Source organism: Pteropus alecto, unplaced genomic scaffold, assembly GCF_000325575.1.
Source record: "Pteropus alecto unplaced genomic scaffold, ASM32557v1 scaffold350, whole genome shotgun sequence".
Taxonomy (NCBI): domain Eukaryota; kingdom Metazoa; phylum Chordata; class Mammalia; order Chiroptera; family Pteropodidae; genus Pteropus; species Pteropus alecto.
The window spans coordinates 12,377-23,280 of NW_006429598.1; the positions used below are offsets into that span (position 1 = coordinate 12,377).

At 34.6% G+C, this 10,904-nt stretch overlaps 1 long non-coding RNA gene across 1 annotated transcript; it reads right to left on the bottom strand.

Annotated features, from left to right (window-relative positions):
- Window positions 1-1,063: 1,063 nt before the first annotated feature.
- On the bottom strand, window positions 1,064-8,813 carry LOC112477848. The gene is made up of 3 exons (XR_003045609.1): window positions 8,755-8,813; window positions 8,340-8,442; window positions 1,064-1,108 (listed from the first exon to the last, which is right to left on the bottom strand). It is a non-coding gene; the product is annotated as an uncharacterized LOC112477848 (long non-coding RNA).
- Window positions 8,814-10,904: the final 2,091 nt, after the last annotated feature.

The window sequence follows — 10,904 nt, forward strand, 5'->3', positions numbered from 1 at the left end:
GAGGGTCACTACTCCATAGTCCGCGACAAGTAAGTTTGCTTTCTCCAACAAGTGAATATTTATCTGGTCCCATTGAAGGATTACAGCTATAAGTTACTACTTCATTATAGTCAAAGATAGGCTTGTGGCTATTGGTGTATTTTCCATTTGCTATATTTGGAGGTGCTCGACATATAATTTCTTCAAAAGAAAAAAAAAAGAGGAAAGGCCAATGAAACAGTGAGTATTAACACAGCATTAGTAATGTCTTGTGAACTGCCTTTAATACGTTCACTGACATATTTCTACAAAGTAGTTGTGAATTCAGTATACATTTAGAAGAAAATTTCTATAAGAAAATGTATTATCCCAATTCACCATTAATGGAGAAATGAACTTTTAGAAGAAATCTCATTTTCTTAAATACCTATATAAGATACCTATATAAAATACTTGTATTTATCTGCAAGGCCCTGTTAAGACTTCTCATCATAAGAGATGCTGACAATTTAAAAAACAATATGCTTATGTTTAAAAACACAACTCAGAGTTGATTGAGAAATATTTTATAATTTATAAATATATCATTCCTAAATTAATGGTCACAGTAATACCAAGATATTATTGTCTTGTTTACTTTCATTCTTAAGAGTTTACAGTGAAATTCTCCAATGGCTTCAAATTGTTTGATAATGTAACACAATGAACCCAGAAGTCTTCCTTAAAGCAAGATATTAAATAGACTTAAAAAAATATAAAACAAGCCATAGTTCTCACTGTTTGTTTAGAAAATACTTTATTTTTATGAAAAATAAAACCACTTGCATTTGTTGGCATGTATTGAGCTTACGGTTCTTACAAATGAATTGACAAATAATTATTTTAAAACATCTCTGTTTTAATTCCCATATAAGGAATATTATTAGACCTAATCCAATTGCAGGAAAGTTCTGTGGGCTCTTTACAATTTAAACGTGTAAAGGGGTCCCCAAACCAAAACGTTTGAGAACTGCTGCTCTAAATTTTAAAGAGAGAATACTTACTTTCACATGCTGGGGGATTATCACTCCAATCTACATTACTTCCAGAAAGTTCACAATATAGAAGCTTTGTTCCGAGTAAGTGAAAACTAATGGAAAAAATAAAGGATTACTGTGTTCTTATCTGTTACAAAAAGCATACAATGAAGAAAGCATCTATATGGATGTTTTTCTGCATTACAGTAGTTTCAGGGATAAATTTCTTACACACCATATACTGAATGTTCTAACAAAATCTGCAATTTAATGAAATAAAGAGATTTTGCACACACATTGGCCTAGAAGAAAATATAAAAATAAATCTGTTCACCCTTGTGACTCAGGTATTTGCTGTCTCTGGCAATCACATCACACATTCACTTCTTTGCCTTTGCTGGTGCCATTCTATGCAGTATGGACAACAGCTGAGTAGAAAGATGAGGCCTTAGAGTTCACCTGACTGGTTTCCAGTTCCAGCTCCCGCTGGATTGAATTGCTTTTTCAACTTGAGCAAGTTCTTTAGTATTTTGTTTCTCAGTTTTCACATTTATGAAAAGGGGATAATAGTAACAACCTTGTGGGATTATTCTGAGTATTAGATGAGTCAGCATGTGGAACATGGTGAATGCTAGACAAGTTTTAGGTCTTATTAATATATTTCAGAATATCCTCCTAAGAGTAGCTCAGGAAAACTCCTACTCGAGGAAATCTCTGATGATTTACATTCATAGTACTCTCTTCTCCTCTGGACTCTCATTGCAATGATCATGAATAAATCTATTTCTTTGGTACTTCTCATTCACTACTTTCCTTTAACAGCTCTCAGTATATATTGTGCTTCTCAATAAGACTATGACTTTTTGAGGAGAGTCTATGTCTTAAAAGACTTTTTGGTACTCAACGTGTGTAACAAACTCTCTCTCTATAATTATTGACTGGATATTTTCACTTATTAAACTATAAAATAATCAGTGAAACTGCCTATGATTGCTTCCAGCTGACTTCTCTCCAAGGCTCACTCATTGATTCTATACCATAATGTATTAGGAGAGGATTCTGGGATGATAGATGGCAGGATAGGAAACACCAAGAATGTGTCTCCCCACCTAGACAACAAGTGCAGTGCTAGAATCTCTCTATGTAACTGTTTTGGAACTCTGGAGCCTGATAAAGACTTGCAACTTCCAGGAACAGACTTGGATGGGTAAAATGCACTAATTTTGGCCAGTTTCAGCTCTTAGCACAGTGGCAGCCACCAAGTTCACTCCCAGAGCAAGCAGCTGTGTGTGTCTTCCTGTAGCAGCTTATAATCAGCCCTAGGGAGTAAGGTGGGCAAAAAGGACTTTATCCTCCAAATATCAGAGATCCCTGCTCTTATCATTGATCGCTGCTCTGATCACAGAGAAGCAGACAAAGAGTTGGGCAGCCATTGTTGTTACATGTCTCCACACTCCTGTAAGTCTAATCCTTGCTGACTGAGGTGACTTCCAGGGGAACTAAAGAACCAGCAACTATTGTTCTCTCATTGATTTTTCACTGTATTCCCTTTTGAGAGCCATACATTAAGAACTGGGACATTCAGCTCAGAAAAGATCTGAGAAGACCTTCAGTTACATGTCAGGCTGATTCTCAGCACAGAGACACGCTTGAACAATCAAAAAAAAAAAATACAAACCATAAAACAATAAACACTAGTAAAGGTGAAAACCTGATTCCTAGAATTACCTCATTATTAGATTCAAATGTCCAGATCAACGAAAAATCATGAAGCATACAAAGCCACAAGAAAGTGTGGCCAATTAATGAAAAAAAAAATCACCCCTGAAAAAGAACTGAGGGAATATATACTAGACAAAAACTTTAAAATAGTCATTGAAACTGTGGGTACATAGTTTGCAAGCACTCTTGGTGGCACATCTGCAGTTTCTGGTTCCATAGTCTTTGTTTTCTTCATGAGTCTGTTCAGCAGCAGATGCAGAGCTGCTAATCTTTGTGATTACCCTGATGAGCAAGACCATCACTCTCGAGGTTGAACCCAGTGACAAAACTGAGAACTTCAATGCCTAAATCCAAGACAAGGAGGGTATCCCTCCTGACCAACAGCATCTGATGTTTCTGTTCAAACATCTGGAGAAGGACCACACTCTGTCAGACTACAACTTCTAGGTATAGTCCACCTTGCACTTGGTGCCTCACCTGTGGGGTGACATCAATGAGCCTTTCCTCCACCAGATCCCCAAGAATACAACAGCCACAAAATGATGTGCCACAGGTATTGTGCTTGCTGCACCCCCATGCTGTCAATAGCTATAGGAAGACATGCAAGCGCACCAACAACCTGTGACTCAGAGGAAGGTAAAAAGAGGCCTTTCCACCGGCTACTCCATTGTCTGTAGGAATGGCAACTGTGGAAGCCCAATAGTCCTGGGGTTTCAATAAAATTAGAAAAAAAATACAAAACTGTCTTAAGGATGCTCAAAACACTAAAAGAAATGTAAAAAGTTAAGAAATCAATGTGTAAACAAAATGGAAATATAAGTTAGGAGATATAAACTCTAAAATAAATAAAAACAAAAGAATTCTGGAGTTCAAAGGTACAATAACTGAAATGAAATATTTACTAAGGGAATTAAAGGCAGTTCTGAGCAGGCAGAAAGAAGAATCGGCAAACTTAAAGCTAGGAAAATGGAAATCATTGAGTCTGAAGAACAGAGAGAAAAAGATTGAAGTGAATAGAGCCTAAGTGACTTGTGGGACACCAATAAGCAGACCAATATAGTATATATACTGTGGGACTCTCAGAAGGATAAGATAAAGAGAAAGGGGCAGAGAAAATCTTTTTAGAAATAATGGCTGAAGACTTCCCAAATGTGATGAAAGAAATGAATCTAAGTACCCCAATAGCTCACTCAAAGAGACCCATACTAAGACACAAAGTAATCAAACTTTCAAAAGCCAGTGACAGAGAATCTTGAAAGTTGCAAGAGAGAAGTGAATCATCATGTACAAGAAATCCTAAATAACATTATCAGCAGATTTGTCATCTGAAACTCAGAGGCCAGAAGACAGTGAACTGATAGACTCTAAGTGATAAGAGAAAAAACTGTTGACCAAAAATCCTCTATACAGCAAAACTGTGCTTCAAAAATGAGGATGATATTAAGAACTTTTCCAGAAATAAAAGCCAAGGATATTTGTTACAACTAGACCTCGATTGCAGAATGTGCTCAAGGGAGTCCTGAAAGGTGAAATTAAAGGATACTAGAGAGTAACCTGAAGCCGTATAGATGAATAAACATCTCACCGAAGGTACACACATGGGACATTATGAAAGCTAATATTATCATACCAAGGATTTGTAAGTGCATTTTTATTTTCTATGTGATTTAAGAGACTAATATTATAAAGAAAATAAGTAGTATAGACATCAGTATTATAATTATTATTGTAGAGGCTAGAATGACATTTACAACCCAAGAGGTTGGAAGGATTGGTTTTTATAATTTATTGAAGTTAAATTGGTACAAATTCAAATTGGATTGATATAACTATAGGAAGTTAAAACTAATCCCCACGGGAACCACCGATTGAATTACTATAGAATATACACAAAAAGAAATAAGAAGGGAACTCGAACATTTAACTAAACAGTCAACACAAAATTATACAGTAATTCAGGAAATGGGGCAAAAAAGCATTAAGGCAAGTAAGAAACAAATAGCTCAATGACAGAAGTAAGTCCCTCCTTGTCAATAATCACTTTAAACTTAAAAGGATTAAATGCTACATTCAATGTCAGATATTGGTATAATGGATAAAAACAAATGTTCCAACTATCTGCTATCCTCAAAGGATTCAGAAGACATCAACAAGTTGAAAGTAAAAGGATGGAAAAGGGTATTCTGAGCAAATTGTAACCAAAAGAGAGCAGGGCTGGCTAAACTAAGACAAAATAGAGTTTAAATCAAAAAAATTTACAAGAGACAAGAAGTACAATATATTTTAATAAATTTTTAATACTGTAAGAAGATATAAGTATAAACAGTTATGTAGTTAATGACAGACCTTCAAAATATATGAAGCAAAAACTTCATATATTGAAGAATTGAAAGGGAAATGCTTATTTCTCCATAATAGTCATTTCTCCAATAATAGCTAGAGATTTCAAGACCCCACTCATAATAATGGATGGCACAACCAGACAGCAAACAAATGGGGAAATAGAGGATTTCAACAACACAAGTAACCAACTTGATCTCACAGACATAGACAGAGGACCATACCCAACAAGAGAATACATATTCTCCTCAAGTGCACATGGGACATGTTCCAGGATAGACCATGTTAAACCACAAAACAATAGTAATTAATTTATAGGTTTTAAAAGATAAGTATCATAAAAGGTATCTTCTCTGACTACAATAGGATAAAGTTGTTAAAAATATTAATAACCAGAATCTTTCTGAAAGAAAGATTTCATTAAGTCATTTAATAGCCAGAAAAAAAAGAATCAGGTCCAGGGGCATGCAGTCTAAACCACAATCAGCAGGTATAGATGGAGAAGGCAAATATGTCAATCGTTCTGTTTCTGACAGAGCTTTTTTACAGTTTTGAGAAGAAAGATGTAAGTTTTGAAAGAATTCACATTGGCTACTGATAAGGGGTTGCAGAAGAAGGATAAGTGGGGCTAGTTTTTGGATTGGTCCATAGTCTGTAAGGAAGAAGTGTTTGCTGCTTTCAGATTGTTCGTTGGCAACAGTTTGAAAAGTTCATGTGTAAGCAGGATGAGGTGGAGTCTAGTGGATAGCTATCCATTTTAGATAAGAGCTATAATATCAATAAGAGCCCATATCTAAATACGATGCTAAATAGGTGTGGACATTGATTCGAAGTTTCAACATACATTCAGGAAAGTGAGAAGACTTCCATTGTTTTCAGTCCTTCACTGTGTTCCCTGTTTCTTCTTCCTACCCTCTGGCCTGATATAATTTAATTAGTACATCTCAGAAATTTCTCCTGCCAAAGTTAGAAATCGATATAAAAAGGAAAACTGGAAAATCCCCAAACTGTGAAAATTAAACACACACTTTTCAACAACCAATGAGTCAAAGAAGAAATCACAGGGGAAATAGAAAATACTTTAAATGAATAAAAATGAAAACATAATATCCCCAAACTCATGAGATACAGTGAAAGCAGTGCCAAGAAGAGAATTCATGGCTATAAACACTTGAAATAAAAAATGAAAGATCTGAAGTCAAGAACCTAACTTTACAACTTAAGGGATTAGAAAAAGAAGAAATAATCCCAAAATAACAGAAGAAAGTAGATAGTAAAGATGAGAGCAGATATAAAAAATTGAGAAGAGAAAAATAATAGAGAAAATCAATAAAACTAAAAGTAGGTTTTTTGAAAAGATCAACTAAATTGACAAAATTTTAGCAAGGAGTAAGAAAAAGAGAAGATTCAAATTACTAAAGTAAAAAATAATAGTAAAAAGTAAAGTAAAAAATAATTCTACAGAAATATAAAAATTTATATGATTACTATGAACAATATTATGCCAACAATTGGATAACTTATTTAAAATGGGAAATTTTCTAGAAACACAGAACTGACCAAGACTAAATGAAAAAAAAAAAAGGAAATCTGAGTAGACTGATAACTAATAAGAAGATTGAATCAGTAATCAAACATCTCCTAATAAAGGGAAGTCCTGGATCTGATGGTTTTACTGGTAAAAACTACCAAACATTTAAACAGAAACTAAAACCAATCCTTCTCAGTCTCTTTCAAATAATTGCAATTATTTTTTGAGACCATGACACCAAAGTCAGACAAAGATACTATAAGAAACAAAAGCTACAGACTAATATCCCTTGTGAACCTTGATGTAAAAATCCACAAAAATACTTGCAAACATTGCAAACAGAAGTCAGCAGGATTATACACCATGGTAAGATAGATTTATTCCTGGAGTGCAAGGGTAAATCAACATATAAAAATCAATCAATGTAATATGCAACGAGAACAGAATGAGGACAAAAAGAAACCCCACACGATTATCTCAATTGATGAAGAAAAAGAATTTGACAAAATCCAACACTCTTTAATAATGAAAATACTCAATAAACTAAAACAGAAGGAAACTACCTTAAGATAGTAAATACCATACATGAAAAACCCACAGCAAACAGCATACTCAATGGTCAAAACTAAAAGCTTTTCCTCTAAGATCAGGTGCAATGAAAGATGCCCGCTTTTACCACTTGTATGCAACAAAGTACTGGTTCTAGCTAGAGCAATTAGATAAGAAATAGAAATAAGGGCATCCAAATTTGTTAGGAAGAATTAAATATGTAAAAAATTAAGGATCACACACACACACACACACACACATACCTGATAGAATAAATGAATTCAGTAAAGTAGAAGGATACAAAGTTAATATAAAAATCAGTTGCTTTTTTATAAGGTAAATGTAAAATGTGCTCTGCATGAATAAGGACAGCAGCTCACAAGTGGGCAGGACTTGGCTGAGAGGCCCCTGGAGTGTGAAATTAGCAACTGAAAGTAGATTTCACAGGCACTTAGGGAAGAGCAGAGAGCAGAGCCTGATGGAGAGCAGAGCACGTTGGCGCCACTGAGGATTTGAGAAGGGGCCTCTCAGCCAAGTCTTGCCCACTTGCAAGCTGCTGTCGTTATTCATTCAGAGCATGTTTTACATTTACCTTATAAATGCACATTTGTCATAAATTCCCAATATCCTGAATATATAGTATGAAAAGAGTTTTATAAGACAAAGGCTAGTATTAAGTGCTCAGTACCTCTTTTTGAGATGCTTCACTCCTTTGTAGCACTCTCAAAAATAAGGTTTTCCAACTGTGAGACTTGATCAATATTAAGGCCCAGGCTAACCAGGTCTATTTTCGTCTGGTAACACCTGACAAAGTTACCTCGATGTAAGAATATCTTTGACTGGCAATTCCACCTTGCATTTCTATAAGCCCTTTATCAACTCTGAGAGTCGGCCATTTTAAACAGGGTGCACTCTGTTGTCAAGGATAAAGTAGTCATGACTACTACATTTTTAATATAACGAAGGCTTTTTAGTACATATAGCAAGTATTATACAATTTTGCTTTCCTGCAATTTAAATTTCTTCTATTTCATTATACATCTTTTCAGTCTCCATAGAAAGTCAAAGAGTTGATTAGCTACAAGTAAAGCTGTCACAGAGAAAGCAAAATGAACCAAAATTATAGGAATGCATAAGAAGAGAAGCAAAACAAATATTAAATTAGTAATATTTACCTTCTTCCTAAGCAGCAACTTACTTACCCCTCATTGCAAACATAGTGAGCCTGTGAACCAAACTGAAAAGTTCTGTTTACATAGATTATTTGGCCATTTAGGGGTTCTTCTAGCTGTGGACATGATTTTCCTAAAAGAAAAATTTCAAGTTTCTTGTGTCATAACAATTTCAAAACAGATTTAGATCAAAATCAAAATTTTATATTACTCTTCCGAATTCATAGAAATATTGTCTTTTTTTTAACTATTAAAAGCCCAAACTTAAGATTCACAATTACTCTGAAGACCAATTGCCAAAAAAAGACCCTGGGCTGATTTTCAAAGACATTGATATTTAAAATCTACATTCTCATGAGAAATTCATCATTGCAACAGTAAAATATACAGTTTAAAATTTGTGAAGATCTCCAGAGCAATAAAAACAAAAGTTTTGTTTACTTACTTGTACAAGCCTCCTGGAGAGGTGTCCATGTGTTATCACGCTGACAAATAGCAAAAGTGGCAAGAAGAGGCATTATGCGCTTGTACCCAAGGCGACACTCATATCTTATTTTGTCCCCCGTATGATAAAGAGTTTTAGGAAGACCCTTGAGCATCATAGATTTGAATCTCGGTGGGTCATCACAGGCATCTGTGCATAACAGAATGAGAATGTGAAAATAAAATTATTTGATCTTCTTCATCAGCTAGGGACTACGGCCTGGTATCAGGTGGGAAGTACAGAATAAATGGAAAGGTTGTTGGCAAGATTTTAAATGACTGTTTCCTGCTTTTATACAAGTGGTGGTAATAGTGGAGGATGTTCTGTGCTTGCTTTAAATAACATACTGGTTTGTTGGGGAATGAGGTGAATTCTCACTCCAGTAAAATAAAGAGATAGCAGCAATGTTTTTGGTTTTAAAATTTATTTAAAGCATGCATCCTTCCCCATTTTTTTCTCAATTCCTTTCACACTTACCTCTCCCCGAAGAAAACTTCTATACTATATAGCACTCTGGCCAGATTACTCTTCCACAGTTTGAGACACAAACTGATGATGAATTGTCACTTCTGGCTCAGTCTTCTCTAGAAGGCAAGCTCCTCGAGGCCAGGGATCACATGCCTTCTTTTTCTACTACACTCTGTACCCAGAGAGTGCTCAAAGAATGCTATGGTAAGAGGTGATCACTATAGAAGCATTGTAGATTTCAAAAGTCCAAATAAATATGGACTAAAATTGTTCAAAATATAAGAGTTCATTTCATATATTTCATATCAGCAACCTGAGCATTTTATAAGAGAATAGATGCCACTTAAACATCAAATTTTATAACTTTGACATTATTTTAAATATAATTTAATCTTCTTCACTGATCAATGGACTATACATGACTTCAGAAGTTCCCTCAGGTGGCTGTGGGCTATGTATCGAATACGTCTCGAGTAAAGCAACTATATTGCTATACTTTTAGAATTTTTTACTTCTGGGTGTTTTATTTTTTTGGTAGTTTTTCCCCCTAGAATAGTGTCACTTCCACCTTAGTAATTCCTTTCCTTTAATTATCTGTGGGCTTGACAACCTAACAAATCTGTTAGAACTATTCTGTAAAATAATGTCATAGAGACACATCAAGTAAAGTACTTAAGGGCTGAAAGAATGCAGAGGCTCTCTTACAAGGTTAAGAATGTAGGAAGAAACAAGATAGATCCATTTTGATCCCTGTGATACCTTCCTGTCTTACTCCCTGGATTGTTCTTACTTCAAATTGAGAACTCTCACAAGTGAAATTTTACTCTTATTTCATATTGTATTCTAGATGCTGAAATTCTCTCTATATACACAGTTCAATATTTCATTTTCATCCTGTTGTGATATTCATCTATTGGACTAACATTTTCAACATTTCCACTGTGCTGACCTTGATATCTGAATGCTCCTCAATCAACTGTCCAAAATAAAGCAAAACCAAAAAGCCAACCCAAAGCCCTAGTAAGTAAAAGCATTGCTTAAAACGAGGATTGGTATAGAAGTGAGATTTATTAATAACATTACATTTACTGAGTATCCTGAGCCAGACATTTTCCCTTTCAACAGGAAAACAAACATGAGTTAGAAATGCAACATATTTCTGTTTAGATATAAATGGGTAGCATCATTCTAGAATTTCCTGAAACCATGAAGAAAGAAATCCAGTAACAGCAAGTCCATGATTAAATTATACAAGTATCTTTTATTTTATGCATTTTGTCTCAATAAATGTCTTGAAAGCATATAAAGAAGATAGGATTCCTAATATGAGTCTCATATGCAGTGCTCTGAAGGAAAAAAGAAAAGTCAACTGGCTCGTTTAATCCATTCAACTAATTTGAAGCATTTCTTCCCATTAACATGCACCATTAAAGTCACGATTACAGCAAAGTGCAGAGTTTATCATTGTTTTGGCAACCAATTGATTACACTAAAATAATTGAGTCCAATATCGCACTTTTTCTTTTTCTTTTGCACCTTATTTAAAAAATTGTTTTTTAATTTTTCAATTACAGTTGACATATGATATCATATTAGTTTCAGGTGTATGACACAGTGATTATATCTTCATGTAACTTATGAAG